Raw genomic sequence first — 24,604 nt, 5'->3', positions numbered from 1 at the left:
CTTTGTGTACTAAATCTAGCACCGCCTCAAGGTCAGCATTTGTACCTGCCATCACTAGAATGGTAACTGGTTTCAAAAAAACATGGGAGAAAAAAACGTGCTGTATAATGACATGCTCATTAAAAACAAAAAAACAGTCTGTCTTACAAGCTGTAAGATGATCCTGATCCCTCGGGGTATGGTAAAAGAAAATAATGATATTTGCCGGTACCTTGACTTGGTATCACACTCTAGGCCACTGACCTGTCCGTGCAAAGTCCATATGCAGATGTCGTAGTGGTGTCCGGCACTCAAAGCAATTGAGTGGTAAAGTGCTGCGGTGCCCTCCTTGAGGGAATGGTGTCCCACTATATAATTCCAAGGATAAAGCAGGCGGCACTCAGCAGTCTGGATTCTTTTTAAACTTTTATTGAACAAACGACATGTTTCGGAGCTTCCTCCGTCCTCAGGGCAGTAATAACCAATGTGCACAAACATACTAACTTAAATCCCCAACCAAATCAAAATCACAATGAGCTCTAATGTCACTCACCTGCTCCACAGCACGCCGACGATTCCGCTCTCCCGGTCCACTAGCGCGTCTCACGGGTGACGTCATCATGGCGCGCCGTGTCGCAGGGAGCTTCCATGGTAACCAGGGTGACATGGTTATGAAGCTTGATGTTACCAATCTCACCAAGCTTAGGGAGTCCCACTTTTTGAGACAAAAGTTAGGCTGCTATCGCTGCTTGGGATGTGCAACGTGTAACACCCTGATGTCAGGGGCTACATTCAACCATCCACATACTGGTCGTAAAATAAAAATACAACACAGACTCACGTGCACCACCACACATGTAGTTTACCTTTTAACTTGCCCTTGTGGTTTGGCCTATATTGGTAAAACGATTCGCCAATTTAGGGAACGTATGGCCCTTCATCGTAGCGCCATTAAGAAGGCTTACGAGAAGGGGCAGAGTGAGCAGCCTTTTGCCCGACATTGTCTAGCGGCCAAACATAATGTTGCATCTATTAGGGCTATTCTAATTGACCACGTACCTAAATCACATAGGGGGGGCGACAGGAATAGGACCCTGATGCAGAAGGAGTCCAGATGGATCTTTTCATTGGGGACTATTTCCCCTAAGGGTCTTAATGAGAATTTGGGTCTACAATGTTTTTTGTAACTAAGCGAATGGTTCTTTGGTCTTCATTTATGTTTATTAGTTTAGTAAATTCTATCTTGTATACAGTGTTTATTATGAGCCTTTATGGCATCATCAACACGTATCTTTGTGTAAATTGTTAATAATAATATGGGACTTACGAGCTATTTATGACAGTGCCAGTTTTTAAATGGTGTTCATGTTTTCATGTTTTCTATTTTTTGATTTTCTGATTTTACCTGCTTTAGCTAGCACCAACAGGCGGCTCTATGGACGCAGTGTAATAGCGTCCTGGTTACCATGGAAGCTCCCTGCGACACGGCGCGCCATGATGACATCACCCGTGAGACGCGCTAGTGGACCGGGAGAGCGGCATCGTCGGCGTGCTGTGGAGCAGGTGAGTGACATTAGAGCTCATTGTGATTTTGATTTGGTTGGGGATTTAAGTTAGTATGTTTGTGCACATTGGTTACTTATTACTGCCCTGAGGACGGAGGAAGCTCCGAAACATGTCGGTTGTTCAATAAAAGTTTAAAAAGAATCCAGACTGCTGAGTGCCGCCTGCTTTATCCTTGGAATTATATAGTGGGACACCATTCCCTCAAGGAGGGCACCGCAGCACTTTACCACTCAATTGCTTTGAGTGCCGGACACCACTACGACATCTGCATATGGACTTTGCACGGACAGGTCAGTGGCCTAGAGTGTGATACCAAGTCAAGGCACCGGCATATATCATTATTTTCTTTTACCATACCCCGAGGGATCAGGATCATCTTACAGCTTGTAAGACAGACTGTTTTTTTGTTTTTAATGAGCATGTCATTATACAGCACGTTTTTTTCTCCCATGTTTTTTTGAAACCAGTTACCATTCTAGTGATGGCAGGTACAAATGCTGACCTTGAGGCGGTGCTAGATTTAGTACACAAAGATGCCAGCGACCGCTTCAGTTTTTCGGATGCTGAGGCCAACTCCATACTAGTGGGGCGTAGATTGGAAGATGAGCCAGTTGTCAATACCAACGACGAGCTATTCAAAAATTGGCTCCGTTTGAAGCAGAGGGAGTGTGATTTTACATACCATGGGATCACACTCTCTGATTATTACCGCAGTAACCTCATTCCCAGAGGTTTTAGGATTCGCAACTCGCCGACCATTGGGCGCTACAACCCACAATTCTGCAGGCGGTGGGTTGCGATCCTAAATAAATGCTCGATGGATCTACTACTGCTTGTGGTTGAAGAATCGACCAGGGAGCTTAACCTGGTTACCACGCAGCTGCAGGACTTTGAATTGAAACATAAGCCGACACTGGTGTCTGATTCCAATAATGATTGGGTGAATAAATTGAGCACTCAAATTGAACAGTACCGACTGAACCTGATCCGTTTTAAAAAGGATAAGCTTGTCAAGGTCCAGAGAGACTATGCACAACGACAAGTTTACCCATGGCTTGGTAATGCTACCTCTAACCAAGGACAACATTTTTCCAAACGGAGAGCTCCCTTTAGAAAATACAGGGACACAGCACCGGGTACAAGCACGTCAGCTAGTGATTCAGAGGCGGCCTCTTCTTCTAATCAATCTCGTGAGACACATATCCCTTTAGACCAGCCGGCAGGGGGGAGATTGACACGGTCCAACAAAACCCCTCCCAAAGGACGAGGAAGAGGACAAGGACGAGGCGCTCGCAGCAAAATCAAAGGATCCTCCGGACAAAATCCTCCGCGAGCTTGAAGGAACTTATCTTTAACCTGTCATCCACACCCTTGACCGACCAGGAATATCATTTATTAGCTAAGGGATTGTCTTTTGTGCCAGCTAGAGACCCGGATCCACTCACTTGGAAAGTGGAAGTCCATCGTCTTGGTCGGACTCTGAGACGCAAAGAGTTCTTTAATTCTAGACCTTCTAGTGACTTGTGTCAATCGATACCTCCACAATTACGTAAAATTATGCCTGGTTCCAATTTTGACCCCCCCAGTTTGAATCCTTCCATTAAAACCTTCCTTAGGATGGTAGAAAGGGAGGGCACTGTCCCTAGTGCCGTTCCGTTTAGTAATATATCCAGGGGTGAGCGCAAGATATTAAAAGGCTTGGCAGACCGCACGGACATAGTAGTCCGCAAAGCTGACAAGGGGGGTGCAATAGTGGTCCAGGACTTGACAGCATACATTAAGGAGTGTGACCGTCAGCTTAATGACACAGCTACTTATAGTAAACTCACTAGGGACCCCACTTCTGAGTATAAAAGTGAATTGGATCAGTATTTACAGGAGGTCTGTGAACAGGACCTCATTTCACTTGAAGTTAAGCAGGCTCTTATGGTAGAATTCCCCAAGGTACCCTTGTTTTACACGGTCCCGAAGGTACACAAGTCGCTAGTCGACCCTCCGGGCCGACCCATAGTGTCGGCACGTGGCTCTTTGTACCATCCGGTATCAGTATATTTGGATGCCTATTTGAATCCGTGTGTTCAAGCCATTCCGTCCTATCTTAAGGACACCACTTCACTTCTAGTACAGATGCAGAACCTGGATAACTTGCCATCACACACCTTGCTCTGCAGTGCAGACGTTACTAGTCTCTACACCTGCATTCCGCATGATGCGGGTGTCGAGGCAGTGCGTCTGCTACTGCAGGACAATGAATTGTATAAAGGTCCTGAATTAGGAGTGTTTTTGAAACTATTGTACATGGTGTTGAGCCGTAATTATTTTATTTTCAACGGTGTATTTTTCTTGCAGCAGGCAGGTTGTGCGATGGGGTCGGCGGTGGCCCCATCGTACGCCAATGCCTTCATGTACCAGGTGGAACAACAGATGTTCTATTTGAACACTGCAGTCATGCAGCATGTTATATACTATAAGCGGTATATAGACGACTTATTAGTCTTTTGGCGGGGTACTAGGGAGGAGCTTGCGGACCTGTGGGATAGGCACAATTTGACATCACAAGTAGTCAAATTTACATATGTCATAGATGAGGTTAACATTAATTACCTAGATGTTTCCATCACTTGTTCTAACCACAGGATATCAACTGCCATTTACATTAAACCCACGGATCGCAATATGCTCCTTAGTCATCAAAGCTTCCACCCATTAGCGCTTAAACATGGGTTACCGTACTCACAGTTTCTACGAGTGAGACGGATTACCTCTGACCCACAAGAAACCGTGGTGGCATTAGATAACATGTTGACTAAATTTGCGCATCGAGGTTATCCACTGCGAGAGTTACAGGCGGCTAAAACTAAGGTCTTAAACATACCACGCGAACATACCTTACAACCGATGCAGGTCTCTTATGACCTTAAAAGACTAGCTTGGGTTAACACCCACACTACCGCTAGTAAGAGAGTGATACAAAAGGCCAAACAAATGTGGCCTATCATTCAGACAGACCAGACCATGTCATCTTTAGCGGAGACACGTATTATGCCTTGTTATACCCGTGGCAAGAATTTGGGTGACATGGTTATGAAGCTTGATGTTACCAATCTCACCAAGCTTAGGGAGTCCCACTTTTTGAGACAAAAGTTAGGCTGCTATCGCTGCTTGGGATGTGCAACGTGTAACACCCTGATGTCAGGGGCTACATTCAACCATCCACATACTGGTCGTAAAATAAAAATACAACACAGACTCACGTGCACCACCACACATGTAGTTTACCTTTTAACTTGCCCTTGTGGTTTGGCCTATATTGGTAAAACGATTCGCCAATTTAGGGAACGTATGGCCCTTCATCGTAGCGCCATTAAGAAGGCTTACGAGAAGGGGCAGAGTGAGCAGCCTTTTGCCCGACATTGTCTAGCGGCCAAACATAATGTTGCATCTATTAGGGCTATTCTAATTGACCACGTACCTAAATCACATAGGGGGGGGCGACAGGAATAGGACCCTGATGCAGAAGGAGTCCAGATGGATCTTTTCATTGGGGACTATTTCCCCTAAGGGTCTTAATGAGAATTTGGGTCTACAATGCTTTTTGTAACTAAGCGAATGGTTCTTTGGTCTTCATTTATGTTTATTAGTTTAGTAAATTCTATCTTGTATACAGTGTTTATTATGAGCCTTTATGGCATCATCAACACGTATCTTTGTGTAAATTGTTAATAATAATATGGGACTTACGAGCTATTTATGACAGTGCCAGTTTTTAAATGGTGTTCATGTTTTCATGTTTTCTATTTTTTGATTTTCTGATTTTACCTGCTTTAGCTAGCACCAACAGGCGGCTCTATGGACGCAGTGTAATAGCGTCCTGGTTACCATGGAAGCTCCCTGCGACACGGCGCGCCATGATGACGTCACCCGTGAGACGCGCTAGTGGACCGGGAGAGCGGCATCGTCGGCGTGCTGTGGAGCAGGTGAGTGACATTAGAGCTCATTGTGATTTTGATTTGGTTGGGGATTTAAGTTAGTATGTTTGTGCACATTGGTTATTACTGCCCTGAGGACGGAGGAAGCTCCGAAACATGTCGGTTGTTCAATAAAAGTTTAAAAAGAATCCAGACTGCTGAGTGCCGCCTGCTTTATCCTTGGAATTATATAGTGGGACACCACTCAGATCCTAACTGTTAATTTACATTTTGGAGCTGATTGGCTGGTGCCTTTATCACCTTGCACATATCACTGGTTTATCACTTCCTTATGCCTTCTCCAGGTTAATACATCTGCCCCTTAGTATGGCATTATATGTCAATAGTTTGTTTTAGCTATAAGGAGAGGATGCTCTAGTAATAGTATAGGCATTAATATTAATATCTTGGTATGTCTCCCATATAGATTGGATGAAAAATTAATGAACGAAAAGTTCTGTGTCTATAGTTTGTTGTAACTGTAAGGAGAGGAGGCTATAATAATAGTATGAGCATTAATATTAATATCTAAATATTCCTCCCATATAGAATGGGTGTAAAGATTAATAAAAGTGGAGTGGAATGAAAAGGGAGAAGAGGGAAGAGGGAAAAGAAGGAAGAAAGAGTGGTAATGGGTAGGATTTCTCTGGAAGGAGACATAAGAAATATCTGAGACGTAGTTACGTGGTAAGAAAGGCCCCATAATTGATATTTTCATTTAGGCCTTTAGGTGTCATTGTGTCCAACTTGAAGATCCACTTATTCTCCAATTTTTGTAATTCTCTAGAGGAGTCACCTCCCCTGATGCCCATCCGCAATCTCTCAAGACAACAGAACTTTAGTTCGCACGGGGATCTCGAGTGTTTACGTTGGAAATGTCTCGCTACCGATGAGACTTGTCTGAATCTCATTAAGTCTGTTTCAACATTTCTAATATTGCCCATATGTTCCAAAATGCGTGTTTTGACCATTCTGGTGGTCATTCCCACATATAACATTTTGCAAGGGCATTGAATACAGTAGATGACATTCGATGTTTGGCAATTTGAGAACTCATACATTTTCAGTTCTTTTCCGTCCCTATCCCTGATGTTGGGTCTTGTTTCAACATGTATGCATACTGCACATGACCCACATGGGTACGTGCCTTTAATCTTATTTTCTCGTTTTGGACACCGGCAAAAGTGGCTCCTGACTAGCTTATCACTAATATTAGGCGATTTTTTTCCAGCTCATAGATACTTTTGGGCCCAGATTGTTTGCCAAATCTGAATCATTGAGTAATAGAGGCCAGTGTTTGTTAATTATCCCCCTTATCTCCTTCCACTCTTGGCAAAAATCACCCACAAACCTTATCTCAGGTTTTTTCCTGGTTGTGTCCTTCAACTGTGTTGATCTCTTACTCTCCTGTAGGATAAGTGATTGCCTATCGGTACGGAGAAGGGCTCTACTGGCTTTTTTGATACATCTCATGCTGTATCCTCTTTTCCTCAATCTGTCTGTGAGTTCTTTACTCTTTATTTTGTATACCTCATCATCTGAGCAGTTCCGTCTGAGTCTCAGGAACTCGCCCCTGGGTATATTCTGAACTGTGGCTGGTAAGTGTGAGCTGGTGCTAAGTAGTAGACTGTTAGTGGCCGTGTCCTTTCTGTAGAGTTCAGTTGCCAACATTCCATTCCTGTCCCTATAAATTCTGAGGTCCAGAAACGGAATGGATTCCTTACTGATCTCATAGGTAAGTTTGAGATTCAGATCATTATTGTTTAGTCGTTGGATAAATTCCTTCAATGGTTTCTCATCTCCCTCCCAGATGACAAAGATATCATCAATATAGCGCATCCAGGTGATTATCCTACTGGTAAAAGGTTAATTGATTTCACTAAATACCATCTCCTTCTCCCACCATCCTAAATATAGGTTGGCATATGTCGGTGCGCAGGCTGCGCCCATCGCTGTTCCACGTATTTGAGTGAAAAATGCGTCAGCAAAAGTGAAAATATTCTTATGAAGAACAAAGTGTAGCAGCCGCAGTAGAAAGGAGTTGAATTCACTGGGACCTTCCATTTTGAGAAAGTAGTCCACAGCAGCCAGACCTTTTGCATGGTCGATGCTGCTGTACAGTGACTCCACATCAAGGCCTACTAAGATGTAATTGTCTTCCAGTTTAACATCATGTAATTTTGCGATGACGTCACCTGTATCTCATGTGTAGGAGGGCAAGGCAGTCACATGCTTATGCAAATGAGTATCTATGAAGATGCTGGCCTTCTCTGACACACCCCCTATGCCAGATACTATCGGCCTGCCAGGGGGGTTGCTCAGATTTTTGTGCACTTTAGGCAGGAGATAGAAGGTGGGAGTCCTAGGGTGGTCCACCCGCAAGAATTCGGACTCCTGTTTCGTGATCACCTCATCTTTCAGTGCTTTTTCAATGAGTCGATTGAGGGTTAATTTACAGTTATCAGTGGGATTGAACAATGTCTTAACGTAACAATGAGGATTGTTCAGCTGTCTCATGGCCTCTTGGACATACATTTCCTTTGGCCATAAGACAACATTACCCCCTTGTCAGATGGCTTCACTATCACATCTGCCCATTTCTGGATTTCATTGAGAGCTCTCCTCTCCCCTTTTGTGAGGTTGTCTTTATATTTATGTCTCCTTCTCTGCATTGCATCCAGATCCTTGCTGACCATGTTCATGAAAATCCTAACTTCGGGGCAAATTTGGTCTTGGGGAAAGAAGGTAGATCTCTTCTTACAAACAATTCTACCCCTATCCTGAATTTCTCTTGGGGTGTTTTCTGAGGTAAGTTCTTGCAAGATTGAGATCATTTCCTGATCCTGTTCCGTGAACCCCTCAAAGGGTTCTGCCCCGCCATGGTCCTGCATATTGCACGGATGTTGAGATGAGGTGGAAGGAAACATAGATAACCTCTCTAATTGCTGTGTCTCTTTATGAGCATAGAATTTTGTTAAGAGAAGTTTTCGACAGAATAATTTGGTGTCTTTTTCCCACTGAAAACGATTAAAACTTTTCTGAGGGGCAAAGGAGAGACCCTTCCTTAAGACTGCCTCCTGGACAGGTGTCAGGGGGTGCTTAGAATGGTTAATAACTTTAAGAGAGGATTCCTTAACTAATATTTCCTGTTGTTTATTTTTCTCCTCGGATATCTGTGTGTTACAGGAGTCTCCCATCTCTGAGGATCGTAGTTTCCTCTTTGCCCCCCTCCTCGTCTTTCTTTTGCGGGGCGGCTTCTGGCCCCCCGCGCTGCCCCTAATAAAGGGTCCTGATCGGAATTATACTGTCTCCTTGAATCAATGGTGTTAGGTTCATAGACAACCTCCCCTCCTGATGACTCAATTTCTGATGAAGTATAGGCTTCCTGATATCTGGGTTTGGGATTGGTCTCTTTCGATTTCCTACTATTCCACCTGAAGATATTATTACTTATGAACAATAATACAATTTGCTAAGGATTACTTTGTTTGTGTACTACAACCAACCAGAGAAGCCTGCCGATCAAGTAAGTATAATTGTATTGGAACTGGTGAAAAGAGTTTACTAGTCACTGTCTCAGATTGTTTATGCTCACACTTAAACCACCATTACACAATTTTTGTTTTATATATGATTGCACACTTTTCATATTCCACTATAGATTTTGGGAAGATGATGGGGTCAGTTTGTGAAATCTGTAAGTATATGGTTAGTACAGATGAAGTTCAACAGAAGTGAAACTGCAGAAAGCTGAACAATTTTTGGACCTCACAAATGTTCAGTTGAAGAGGATACTTTTTTTATATTTTGCACAAATTAGTTGTGCTATATACTTTATATTGTGAGGAGATCAGGATAGGGGTGCCCTCTCCTGGGGTATATGGGCACCTCAAAACATATAATAGATAGGAAAACAACACTCCAGTCCAGGGTTTTCATTCAATTTAGTTGTGGCTAATTTTATTGTACAGTACAAAAACAAAACATAAAATGAAATCCTACCACATCTGGGCACAAACTATAAATTATAGATTCCCTCTCACAAAGTGGTAGGACCCAATGCCCCTACCACAAACACAGGCATATGCACAGTACTTACAGTCAGTAAATCACAGTGTCTCATACCAGGTCTGCTGCCTGTTTCCCCATCTACAGTAGTGAGACCCTGAGCCACATCCTGACACAGCTTACATCAGCTTATTATTAGTCTACTCTAAGGCTGAAGTCCTAAGAACCCTAAATGGGCTTTACGTGTGGAGGCCTTCCTTCTCTCTCTCTCTCTTGGCGACCCAAAGCTCACAGGCACAAATCAGAGCTACGGCTCCTAATACTGATTTATAAAAAGTGCAGTGCACCTCCAGTGTGTTCTTCTTGTCATTAGGACCTAATGACAAGAAGTGCCCACCCTCATGAGAGACCTGTGCTGTAGTCAGATATTGAGAGACCTGTGCTGTAGTCAGATAGAGCACTTGTTCTGCCTCACCGCTGACCTCTCCCTAACACTCTCTCCCCTCTCTCTCTCTCATTGACACTCTCTCCCTAACACTTTCTCTCCCCTCTATCTCTCTCTACTCTGACACTGTCTCTCTCTCCCTGACTCTCTCTGTGCATCCCTTACACTCTCACTCTTCCTGACACTCTCTACCTGACTCACGCTATCCATGCCTGACTTTCTCTATCTCCATGACACTGTCTCTCTCTGTCACTGACACTGTGTCTCTCCCTGACACTGTCTCTCTTTTTCTCCCCATAACACTGCCTTTCTCTCTCTGACACCATTTGTCTCTTCCCCTCTCTCTCTGACACTGTCTCCCTCTCTCCCTCTCTCTCTGTCTCACTGACACTATCTCTCACAGTCTGACACTGTCCCTCTCTCTCATTCTCCCTAACACTGCCTCTCTCTCTCCCTGACACTGTCTCTCTCCCTCTCTCTCCCTGACATTGTGTTTCTCTATTCCCCTCTCTCCCCAACACGTCTCTTACTCCTTCTCTCTTTCCCTGACAATCTCTCTCCCTGACATTGTCTCTCTCCCTGACACTGTCTCCCTCCCTGACAATGTCTCTCCCTTATACCATCTCCTTCTCTCTCCCTCTCTCTCTCTCTCTCTCTCTCTGGTACAGTCTCCCTCTCTGTCTCTTCCACTTTCATTCCCTGACACTCTCTCTCACTCCTGCTCACTCCCCTTCCTCTCTCTATTGCTCCTCTCCCTCTCGGACACACTCTCTCTCTCCCTCACTCACTCACTCACTCACTCACTCTCCCTGATGCTCTGTCCCTGCCTCTCTCATCCCTTTTTCTTGTTCTCCCTGACACCCTCTCTCTCTCTCTCTCTTGTGCATTCCTCTCTCTCTCTCCCCCCTGACACCCTCTCTCTCGCTCTGCCCCCTCTTTTTCTTATTCCCCATTTTTCCATGAAATGCTCTCTCTCACTCTGACGCCCTCTCTTTCTCTCTCTCTCTATCTCCCCCTGGCTCACCGCTCTCTCTCTCCCTCTCTTTTTCACTTCTCCCTCTCACTCCCCGGGAAGGCATGTGCAGATGTGGGGGGCAAGGGTTGGGTTCGAAGGTGGGGGGTCCAGAGATATTCATGTATCAGGCCCCAAGATTTCTGTTGCTGTCGAACACCACCCATACCCCCAGGACCCCATATCCGGCTTTAAGTAAAATATCAATCTCTCATCAAGTCTGTTTAGCAGAAACAAACATTTCTGGGGATTTAAAAGACAAAAGGACAGAACCTGTGTCAAATATACCTTTCATTTATCACTTTATTAGGGCTGCTATTATATATATATATATATATATATATATATATATATATCAGGTACATGCAGTGATCTAAATGGCTCAGGTGGCACTAGCTGGCCCCAGAGCCAGATTTACACACAATATATGAGCCAAAGTGTACATCTAGGCATTATACACAGGTTCAGCAGTATAAACGCCTGGAAATTTAGAGAGTTTTGATCAGAGATGAGCGGAAAAGATAAGCAAGCGAGGCACTGCCTCACCTGCCATAGACTTTTTACTCCAGAGTTTTGGCTATAAAAATTATTAGAATAATGCAAAGGAGCTATATCTAACATATTCTTTGTATTTATCATATACTTTACACAGTCAAAACTCTGGCACAAATGTAAGTATGACAGAAAAGGCTCTGCCTCACCTGCCTCACCCCAACGCACATCACTGATATATATATATATATATATATATATATATATATATATATAATCTTGGAGAACTAACCACAGACATTCTGCATATGTAGGCTTGCCCAAATCCTTCTGTCTCTTCATGTAATCCCAGACAGACTCAATAATGTTGAGATCAGGGCTCTGTGGGGCTATATTATCACTTCCAGGACTCATTGTTCTTCTTTATGGTAAACATAGTTCTTAAATGACATTGGCTGTATGTTTGGGGTCATCATCCTGCTGAATAATAAATTTGGAGCCAATCAGATGCCTCCCTGATGGTATTGCATGATGGTTAGAAGAAGAGAGGGAGGTTCGCACAGACACATATATACATTACATCAATAATTTCAAAAAGTCACATACAGTCCTTTTCCATAAACTAATCTGATTATTATCAAATTTGTTACATGGAAGGTGCTCCTGGGAATAAATTATGAACATGTAGAAACCAGAAGAAAAAATCCTATGATTAAGCTTGATGCGAAATGGTCGTTAGGAAGGCAACTCACACAATAGTGTGGCTGCCATTTAGCAATTTTAACTGTTCAAACACTGCATTTATGTATCACATGTAAACTACTTGTACTGATTGTTGTAGTTAGTTGCACTGTCCTGCAGCATACTATACAGCCACAGCGGGATACACACCCGACGGCCTCACTAAGCGGTCTATTCATGTAGAAAGCGAAAACAAAATTGCTACTTATCACTATACATCGCATCGCTTCGATGCGATGTGTAGCTGTAATAAGTAGCAATTCATGTATACTTACCCTTCCGACGATGCGCTGTGGTGTCTGGGGCTCCTGCGGTGAGGTCATCTCCAGCAGTCCTTCCCAGCGATGCGCGGGGTCCAGCGGCGGGTCCCTTTGCGCATGCGCAGCTTGTTGACCTCCCGGCAGGCCGCAGTGGTTGCTGGGAGGTCGGGGGCGGGGCCAGCGCCAGGTGCCGAGCAGAGCGCAGGGAAGCATTGAGCTTCCCTGCCGTCTCCGCAGTCCGCACCACAGTTCAGGTTACACCGTCCTGAGATGGCGAACCCGAACTCCATGGAGAAGCGGAAAGCAGAGCTTTCCACACCTTCATGAATCGCACTCACCATACAAAGGTATGGTGATGCGATTCAGGCACAGCGCGGGTGTACCGCTGGAGAAGTCAGAGACTTCTCCATGGTAACCCGCTCTGTGAATTGCAGTAGGCAGAGAAAAGCCTGTTTAACGCAAAACAGGGCTTTTCACTGCTACATGAATAGACCCCTAAGACGGACGCTGCTAGCAGCGCGTGTGGCCTGTGAAAATGGCAGGTGGCGGCTGACGGCTGCATGCACCAATAGACTGCGGCCCCGACAAGCTGTGCACCAGATGGTCCCATACTGACATACAGTGATCACATTGGTTATAATCTGAGAATGGGGGGCCAAGGCAGATGGGTGCAGATTTAGACGTACTGCATCCTTATACAGGTTGATTATCCCATATCCAAATATTCCGAATTACGGAATATTCCGAAATACGGACTTTTTTGAGTGAGAGTGAGATAGTGAAACCTTTGTTTTTTGATGGCTCAATGTACACAAACTTTGTTTAATACACAAAGTTATTAAAAATATTATATTAAATGACCTTCAGGCTGTGTGTATAAGGTGTATATGAAACATAAATGAATTGTGTGAATGTAGACACACTTTGTTTAATGCACAAAGTTACAAAAAATATTGGCTAAAATGACCTTCAGGCTGTGTGTATAAGGTGTATATGTAACATAAATGCATTCTGTGCTTATATTTAGGTTCCATCACCATGATATCTCATTATGGTATGCAGTTATTCCAAAATACGGAAAAATCCGATATCCAAAATACCTCTGGTCCCAAGCATTTTGGATAAGAGAGACTCAACCTGTATTACTACGTACTTACCTGTTCATGGTTATTACAAACAGTATAAATCACAGTGAAAAGTATCAATAAGGATGGTACATAAGTGTCATAAATCTGTAGACATCACCTTTTAGTATTAGTAGCACTGTATTAGTAGTATCTTATCAATTGTAAGAGCTTATTGAATGGTAAATACCAGATATAGTGTGCGAGACACACTTTCATTACCCTTTATGGGAATAGCAATCGGATATTCAGATCTTTCAATACATGTGTGAAGGTGTAGATACAAGCCACGGCAAGTTGGGATACGTGGCAGAAATATAGTACAGCATCTTCCCCCCATTACATAGTAATATAATGCACACTAATAATGCACTGCCACTCTATATATATCTCTAAAACAATTGAGTTAGATTGTTACACTGTTCTACAGTTTTCTACACAGCCGCAGCCGTAGCGGGATACACACCCGACAGCCTCATAGTGACGGACGCTGCTAGCAACACGTGTGGCCTGTGAAATGGTAGACGGCGGCTGGCGGCTGTATGCGGTAATAGACCGCGGCCCTGACGAGCTGTTTTATAGATGGTCCCATATTAATAGACGGTGACCACATTGGTTAAAATCTGAAAGCCGGGGGTCAAGGTACATGGGTGCAGATTTAGATGCACTGCATCCTCATACTATTACATACATATTTGTTTAGGATCATTAGTGGTATAACTTCCGTTGAAAAGTACCAGTAAGGACGGTGTATAAGTGTAACAAATTTGTAGCCGTCACTTTCCTGTATCAGTAGCACTATATTAGCAGCACTCTATCGCAAGAGCTCAATCTGAGCAGTAAATATTTAATAGCGTGTGAGACACGCTGTCATTTTCCTGGATGGGAACAACATTCAGATATTTAGATCTTTTCATTATATGTGTGAAGGTGTAGACATTAGCCACGACTAGTTGGGACACGTGTCAGGAATACAGTATACTATTCTCCCCCCACTATATAGTGATAGTAAGACATCACTGCCATATATATCTCCAATGTAATTGGTGGGATCCAAAAGTGGGGTGTGTACACTATCTGACAACACCTCTCTGCTATTTAACATTTGTTGATAGTAGACACAAGCTGGGACACGAAGTAGAAGGACACTACATCATCAGTGTCCTCAGAGATATTTAACATACATGTTAAACAATATATTGCTGCTACACAGTACATGCTGAACTGGCTTGGGTGATCCCAAATAAGAATTTGAAGCATAGTTACATTAGGAATCCCCAAGAATATTCTTATAAGAAGGCTACAAAGATTTACTCTGTGAGATAGACACTCACAATAAATGTATTAATTAGAACATGATATTGTTTGATTAATTATATAGTATCTTCTTGGAGACAGTGATGCGCACACTGCCAAGATTGAGAGAGACTGTCAAATAAATAGAAAAGACAACTGAGTTACAGTCTAATTAGTCATCTCACAAAGTGAGACTCAAAGGATACATTTGTTTCCAAGTGGACACCAAGATAGAAAATATTGTAACATACACGGATACATTCTGAACACTTGGAAGAGTGAGGAATTAAAGGCTGCAGTGACAGAATTTTTATTTCACATTTGTTTATAATTTTTACATCACCTTTTTTCACGTGCACAATATTTTCGCAGATGTTTTAAGTTTACAAATAAAAGCTATATTTTAACATTAGTGGTCAAATATCACCGAGGATATCTGACTTTAAGAATATTGTCACCTAGTCCGAGTGTGCCCACAATAGGGAATACTTTTTTCTTCTGGTATTGCATGATGGATAAGTACCTGCCTGTATTTCTAAGCACAAAGAAACGGGAAACACTGAGGACCACTGCATAGACACAGTGGTCGGCCAAGGAAACTTAGCACATCAGATGAAAGACACATCACGCATACTTCTCTTCAATATAGGAAGATGTCCAGCAGTGCCGTTAGCTCAGAACTGGCAGAAATCAGTGAGACCCAGGTATACCCATCTACTGTTTGGAGAAGTCTGTCCAGAAATGGTCTTCTTGGAAGAACTGCGACCAAAAGCCATACTTTTGATGTGGAAATAAGGCCAAACGACTCAACTATGCATGAAAACATAAAAACTGGGATGCAGAAAAATGGCAGCAGGTGCTCTAGACTGATGAGTCAAAGTTTGAACTATCTGGCTGTAACAAAAGGAGGTTTGTTCGCCAAAGGGCTGGAGAGTGGTACAATAATGAGTATCTGCAGGCAACAGTGAAGTATAGTGGAGGTACCTTGCCAGTTTGGGGCTGCATTTCAGCAAATGGAGTTGGAGATTTGGTCAGGATTAATCGTGTTCTCAATGCTGAGAAATACAGGCAGGTACTTAACCATCATGCAATAACGTCAGGGAGGCTCCAGATTTATTCTGAGGCAGGACAAACATACATCCAATGTCATTTAAGAACTAAATTCATTGTAAAGAAGAACAAGGAGTCCTGGAAGTAATGATATGGCCCCTACAGAGCCCTGAGCTCAACATCATCAAGTCTCTCTGGGATTACATGAAGAGACAGAAGGATTTGAGCAAGCCTACATCCACAAAAGATCTGTAGTTAGTTCTCCAATATGTTATGAAGAACTTCCCTGCCAAGTTCCTTAAAAACTGTGCAAGTGTATCTAGAAGAATTGACACTGTTTTGAAGACAAAGGGTGGTCACACCAAATGCTGATTTGATTTCGATTTCTCTTCTGTTCATTCACATTGCATTTTGTTAATTGATGAAAATAAACTCTTAACACTTCTATTTTTTAAAGCATTTTTACTTTGCAGCATTTTTTCCACACCTGCCTAAATCTTTTGCACAGTACTGTATATCATATACACTGTATACAGAGTCTAATAATAGTCCTAAAAACTAGAGATGAGCGCCGGAAATTTTTCGGGTTTTGTGTTTTGGTTTTGGGTTCGGTTCCGCGGCCGTGTTTTGGGTTCGACCGCGTTTTGGCAAAACCTCACCGAATTTTTTTTGTCGGATTCGGGTGTGTTTTGGATTCGGGTGTTTTTTTCAAAAAACCCTAAAAAACAGCTTAAATCATAGAATTTGGGGGTAATTTTGATCCCAAAGTATTATTAACCTCAAAAAACATAATTTACACTCATTTTCAGCCTATTCTGAACACATCACACCTCACAATATTATTTTTAGTCCTAAAATTTGCACCGAGGTCGCTGTGTGAGTAAGATAAGCGACCCTAGTGGCCGACACAAACACCGGGCCCATCTAGGAGTGGCACTGCAGTGTCACGCAGGATGTCCCTTCCAAAAAACCCTCCCCAAACAGCACATGACGCAAAGAAAAAAAGAGGCGCAATGAGGTAGCTGTGTGAGTAAGATTAGCGACCCTAGTGGCCGACACAAACACCGGGCCCATCTAGGAGTGGCACTGCAGTGTCACGCAGGATGTCCCTTCCAAAAAACCCTCCCCAAACAGCACATGACGCAAAGAAAAAAAGAGGCGCAATGAGGTAGCTGACTGTGTGAGAAAGATAAGCGACCCTAGTGGCCGACACAAACACCGGGCCCATCTAGGAGTGGCACTACAGTGTCACGCAGGATGTCCCTTCCAAAAAACCCTCCCCAAACAGCACATGACGCAAAGAAAAAAAGAGGCGCAATGAGGTAGCTGACTGTGTGAGAAAGATAAGCGACCCTAGTGGCCGACACAAACACCGGGCCCATCTAGGAGTGGCACTGCAGTGTCACGCAGGATGTCCCTTCCAAAAAACCCTCCCCAAACAGCACATGACGCAAAGAAAAAAAGAGGCGCAATGAGGTAGCTGTGTGAGTAAGATTAGCGACCCTAGTGGCCGACACAAACACCGGGCCCATCTAGGAGTGGCACTGCAGTGTCACGCAGGATGTCCCTTCCAAAAAACCCTCCCCAAACAGCACATGACGCAAAGAAAAAAAGAGGCGCAATGAGGTAGCTGACTGTGTGAGAAAGATAAGCGACCCTAGTGGCCGACACAAACACCGGGCCCATCTAGGAGTGGCACTGCAGTGTCACGCAGGATGTCCCTTCCAAAAAACCCTCCCCAAACAGCACATGACGCAAAGAAAAAAAGAGGCGCAATGAGGTAGCTGTGTGAGAAAGATAAGCGACCCTAGTGGCCGACACAAACACCGGGCCCATCTAGGAGTGGCACTGCAGTGTCACGCAGGATGTCCCTTCCAAAAAACCCTCCCCAAACAGCACATGACGCAAAGAAAAATAAAAGAAAAAAGAGGTGCAAGATGGAATTGTCCTTGGGCCCTTCCCACCCACCCTTATGTTGTATAAACAAAACAGGACATGCACACTTTAACCAACCCATCATTTCAGTGACAGGGTCTGCCACACGACTGTGACTGAAATGACGGGTTGGTTTGGACCCCCACCAAAAAAGAAGCAATTAATCTCTCCTTGCACAAACTGGCTCTACAGAGGCAAGATGTCCACCTCATCATCATCCTCCGATATATCACCGTGTACATCCCCCTCCTCACAGATTATCAATTCGTCCCCACTGGAATCCACCATGTCAGCTCCCTGTGTACTTTGTGGAGGCAATTGCTGCTGGTCAATGTCTCCGCGGAGGAATTGATTATAATTCATTTTAATGAACATCATCTTCTCCACATTTTCTGGATGTAACCTCGTACGCCGATTGCTGACAAGGTGAGCGGCGGCACTAAACACTCTTTCGGAGTACACACTTGTGGGAGGGCAACTTAGGTAGAATAAAGCCAGTTTGTGCAAGGGCCTCCAAATTGCCTCTTTTTCCTGCCAGTATAAGTACGGACTGTGTGACGTGCCTACTTGGATGCGGTCACTCATATAATCCTCCACCATTCTATCAATGGTGATAGAATCATATGCAGTGACAGTAGACGACATGTCCGTAATGGTTGTCAGGTCCTTCAGTCCGGACCAGATGTCAGCATCAGCAGTCGCTCCAGACTGCCCTGCATCACCGCCAGCGGGTGGGCTCGGAATTCTGAGCCTTTTCCTCGCAGCCCCAGTTGCGGGAGAATGTGAAGGAGGAGATGTTGACAGGTCGCGTTCCGCTTGACTTGACAATTTTCTCACCAGCAGGTCTTTGAAACCCAGCAGACTTGTGTGCGCCGGAAAGAGAGATCCAAGGTAGGTTTTAAATCTAGGATCGAGCACGGTGGCCAAAATGTAGTGCTCTGATTTCAACAGATTGACCACCCGTGAATCCTTGTTAAGCGAATTAAGGGCTCCATCCACAAGTCCCACATGCCTAGCGGAATCGCTCTGTCTTAGCTCCTCCTTCAATGTCTCCAGCTTCTTCTGCAAAAGCCTGATGAGGGGAATGACCTGACTCAGGCTGGCAGTGTCTGAACTGACTTCACGTGTGGCAAGTTCAAAAGGTTGCAGAACCTTGCACAACGTTGAAATCATTCTCCACTGCGCTTGAGACAGGTGCATTCCACCTCCTATATCGTGGTCAGTTGTATAGGCTTGAATGGCCTTTTGCTGCTCCTCCAACCTCTGAAGCATATAGAGGGTTGAATTCCACCTCGTTACCACCTCCTGCTTCAGATGATGGCAGGGCAGGTTCAGGCGTTTTTGGTGGTGCTCCAGTCTTCTGTACGTGCTGCCTGTACGCCGAAAGTGTCCCGCAATTTTTCTGGCCACCGACAGCATCTCTTGCACGCCCCTGTCGTTTTTTAAAAAATTCTGCACCACCAAATTCAAGGTATGTGCAAAACATGGGACGTGCTGGAATTTGCCCAGATGTAATGCACGCACAATATTGCTGGCGTTGTCCGATGCCACAAATCCACAGGAGAGTCCAATTGGGGTAAGCCATTCCGCGATGATCTTCCTCAGTTGCCGTAAGAGGTTTTCAGCTGTGTGCGTATTCTGGAAACCGGTGATACAAAGCGTAGCCTGCCTAGGAACGAGTTGGCGTTTGCGAGATGCTGCTACTGGTGCCGCCGCTGCTGTTCTTGCGGCGGGAGTCCATACATCTACCCAGTGGGCTGTCACAGTCATATAGTCCTGACCCTGCCCTGCTCCACTTGTCCACATGTCCGTGGTTAAGTGGACATTGGGTACAGCTGCATTTTTTAGGACACTGGTGACTCTTTTTCTGAGGTCTGTGTACATTTTCGGTATCGCAACCCTAGAGAAATGGAACCTAGATGGTATTTGGTACCGGGGACACAGTACCTCCAACAAGTCTTTAGTTGGCTCTGCAGTAATGATGGATACCGGAACCACGTTTCTCACCACCCAGGATGTCAAGGCCTCAGTTATCCGCTTTGCAGTAGGATAACTGCTGTGATATTTAATCTTCCTCGCAAATGACTGTTGGACAGTCAATTGCTTGGTGGAAGTAGTAAAAGTGGTCTTACGACTTCCTCTCTGGGATGACCATCGACTCCCAGCAGCAACAACAGCAGCGCCAGCAGCAGTAGGCGTTACACGCAAGGATGCATCGGAGGAATCCCAGGCAGGAGAGGAATCGTCAGAATTGCCAGTGACATGGCCTGCAGGACTATTGGCATTCCTGGGGAAGGAGGAAATTGACACTGAGGGAGTTGGTGGGGTGGTTTGCGTGAGCTTGGTTACAAGAGGAAGGGATTTACTGGTCAGTGGAGTGCTTCCGCTGTCACCCAAAGTTTTTGAACTTGTCACTGACTTATTATGAATGCGCTGCAGGTGACGTATAAGGGAGGATGTTCCGAGGTGGTTAACGTCCTTACCCCTACTTATTACAGCTTGACAAAGGGAACACACGGCTTGACACCTGTTGTCCGCATTTCTGGTGAAATACCTCCACACCGAAGAGCTGATTTTTTTGGTATTTTCACCTGGCATGTCAACGGCCATATTCGTCCCACGGACAACAGGTGTCTCCCCGGGTGCCTGACTTAAACAAACCACCTCACCATCAGAATCCTCCTTGTCAATTTCCTCCCCAGCGCCAGCAACACCCATATCCTCCTCATCCTGGTGGACTTCAACACTGACATCTTCAATCTCACTATCAGGAACTGGACGGCGGGTGCTCCTTCCAGCACTTGCAGGGGGCGTGCAAATGGTGGAAGGCGCATGCTCTTCACATCCAGTGTTGGGAAGGTCAGGCATCGCAACCGACACAATTGGACTCTCCTTGTGGATTTGGGATTTCGAAGAACGCACAGTTCTTTGCTGTGCTTTTGCCAGCTTGAGTCGTTTCATTTTTCTAGCGAGAGGCTGAGTGCTTCCATCCTCATGTGAAGCTGAACCACTAGCCATGAACATAGGCCAGGGCCTCAGCCGTTCCTTGCCACTCCGTGTGGTAAATGGCATATTGGCAAGTTTACGCTTCTCCTCCGACAATTTTAGTTTAGGTTTTGGAGTCCTTTTTTTTCTGATATTTGGTGTTTTGGATTTGACATGCTCTGTACTATGACATTGGGCATCGGCCTTGGCAGACGACGTTGCTGGCATTTCATCGTCTCGGCCATGACTAGTGGCAGCAGCTTCAGCACGAGGTGGAAGTGGATCTTGATCTTTCCCTAATTTTGGAACCTCAACTTTTTTGTTCTCCATATTTTATAGGCAGAACTAAAAGGCACCTCAGGTAAACAATGGAGATGGATGGATTGGATACTAGTATACAATTATGGACGGACTGCCACGGTTAGGTGGTATAAAAAAACCACGGTTAGGTGGTATATATTATAATAATAATACAATTATGGATGGACGGACTGCCTGCCGACTGCCGACACAGAGGTAGCCACAGCCGTGAACTACCGCACTGTACACTGGTTGATAAAGAGATAGTAGTATACTCGTAACAACTAGTATGACACTATGACGACGGTATAAAGAAAGAAAAAAAAATACCACGGTTAGGTGGTATATATTATAATAATAATACAATTATGGATGGACGGACTGCCTGCCGACTGCCGACACAGAGGTAGCCACAGCCGTGAACTACCGCACTGTACACTGGTTGATAAAGAGATAGTAGTATACTCGTAACAACTAGTATGACACTATGACGACGGTATAAAGAATGAAAAAAAAACTACGGTTAGGTGGTATATATTATAATAATAATACAATTATGGATGGACGGACTGCCTGCCGACTGCCGACACAGAGGTAGCCACAGCCGTGAACTACCGCACTGTACACTGGTTGATAAAGAGATAGTAGTATACTCGTAACAACTAGTATGACACTATGACGACGGTATAAAGAATGAAAAAAAAACCACGGTTAGGTGGTATATATTACAATAATAATACAATTATGGATGGACGGACTGCCTGCCGACTGCCGACACAGAGGTAGCCACAGCCGTGAACTACCGCACTGTACACTGGTTGATAAAGAGATAGTAGTATACTCGTAACAACTAGTATGACACTATGACGACGGTATAAAGAATGAAAAAAAAACCACGGTTAGGTGGTATATATTATAATAATAATACAATTATGGATGGACGGACTGCCTGCCGACTGCCGACACAGAGGTAGCCACAGCCGTGAACTACCGCACTGTACACTGGTTGATAAAGAGATAGTAGTATACTCGTAACAACTAGTATGACACTATGACGACGGTATAAAGAAAGAAAAAAAAATACCACAGTTAGGTGGTATATATTATAATAATAATACAATTATGGATGGACGGACTGCCTGCCGACTGCCGACACAGAGGTAGCCACAGCCGTGAACTACCGCACTGTACACTGGTTGATAAAGAGATAGTAGTATACTCGTAACAACTAGTATGACACTATGACGACGGTATAAAGAATGAAAAAAAAACCACGGTTAGGTGGTATATATTATAATAATAATACAATTATGGATGGACGGACTGCCTGCCGACTGCCGACACAGAGGTAGCCACAGCCGTGAACTACCGCACTGTACACTGGTTGATAAAGAGATAGTAGTATACTCGTAACAACTAGTATGACACTATGACGACGGTATAAAGAATGAAAAAAAAACCACGGTTAGGTGGTATATATTATAATAATAATACAATTATGGATGGACGGACTGCCTGCCGACTGCCGACACAGAGGTAGCCACAGCCGTGAACTACCGCACTGTACACTGGTTGATAAAGAGATAGTAGTATACTCGTAACAACTAGTATGACACTATGACGGTATAAAGAATGAAAAAAAAACCACGGTTAGGTGGTATATATTATAATAATAATACAATTATGGATGGACGGACTGCCTGCCGACTGCCGACACAGAGGTAGCCACAGCCGTGAACTACCGCACAGTACACTGGTTGATAAAGAGATAGTAGTATACTCGTAACAACTAGTATGACACTATGACGACGGTATAAAGAAAGAAAAAAAAATACCACGGTTAGGTGGTATATATTGTAATACAATTATGGATGGACGGACTGCCTGCCGAGTTCCGACTGCCGACACAGAGGTAGCCACAGCCGTGAACTACCGCACTGTACTGTGTCTGCTGCTAATATAGACTGGTTGATAAAGAGATAGTATACAATACATACAACAATATACTACTATACTGGTGGTCAGGCACTGGTCACCACTAGTCACACTGGCAGTGGCACTCCTGCAGCAAAAGTGTGCACTGTTTAATTTTAAATTAATATAATATTATGTACTCCTGGGGGCTCCTGCTATAACAACCTGCAGTGCTCCCCAGTCTCCCCCACAATTATTATAAGCTTTGCCTTTTATACATTGATGTGCAGCACACTGGGCTGAGCTGAGTGCACACAGACTGAGTCACACTGTGTGACTGGCTGCTGCTGTGTATCGTTTTTTTTCAGGCAGAGAACGGATATAGCAGAGAACGGATATATTATATTAAAATAAATAAAAGTTAACTAACAACAACTGCACTGGTCACTGTGGTAAACTCTGTCTGACTCTGCACAATCTCTCTCTCTCTTCTAATCTAATTTCTAATGGAGAGGACGCCAGCCACGTCCTCTCCCTATCAATCTCAATGCACGTGTGAAAATGGCGGCGACGCGCGGCTCCTTATATAGAATCCGAGTCTCGCGAGAATCCGACAGCGTCATGATGACGTTCGGGCGCGCTCGGGTTAACCGAGCAAGGCGGGAGGATCCGAGTCTGCTCGGACCCGTGAAAAAAACATGAAGTTCGTGCGGGTTCGGTTTCAGAGAAACCGAACCCGCTCATCTCTACTAAAAACAGAAGGTAGTCTGCACGGTACTCATTCTATGACAATCATCCATTCCCTTTCCAATTCTTACAGGTTCAATAGAGCTAAATACAGTAGTATCCAATGTGTTACAATTTTATTGATACATTGTATAACACTGTATATTGTGGGTGATTCAGACCTGATCGTAGATGTGCTAAATTTAGCACATCTGTGAGCAGCTTCCCTGATATGCGGGGGGATGCCCAGCACAGGGTTATTCCACCCCACATGTCAGGTCCTACCCCGTCTTACAAGTACAAAAACATAGCACAGCGGTGATGCTTTTGTACTGTAGGAGCAGCTTCCTACCAGCGCAGATCCTGCACGGTGGCAGGGAGCTACTCATCGCTGTCTGGGTCACAGTGGCTGCGTGTGACATCATGCAGCTGCCGCGGCCCACCCCCCTATTGGTCCAGGCACACCTGCATTGCCCAGACCGCACACCCTAAACGGTGGCCAACTGCCACCGACTGACCCCCTCCTGCCCAGCGACCACCTCTGCCTGTCAATCAGGCAGAGGCGATCGCAGGGCTAAGACAGCCATCGGCTCTCTGCCATGCGCCGGCGCATTGTGGCAACAGCGCATACGCACTTCAGACCTGATCGCTGCTGTGTGAACACGCACAGCAGTGAGCAGGTCTGAATTAACCCCATTGTCAATATTTATCTGGTTCATTATCATTTATGCACTAGCAGTATTTATATATTTATCAACGGACCCAGCCCATGCACTCCCTAATGGTTAGGCAAACCAATGTAG

Source organism: Pseudophryne corroboree, chromosome 4 (assembly GCF_028390025.1).
Source record: "Pseudophryne corroboree isolate aPseCor3 chromosome 4, aPseCor3.hap2, whole genome shotgun sequence".
Taxonomy (NCBI): Eukaryota; Metazoa; Chordata; class Amphibia; order Anura; family Myobatrachidae; genus Pseudophryne; species Pseudophryne corroboree.
The sequence above is the reverse complement of the archived record's forward strand: the minus strand, read 5'-3'. Positions refer to the sequence as shown.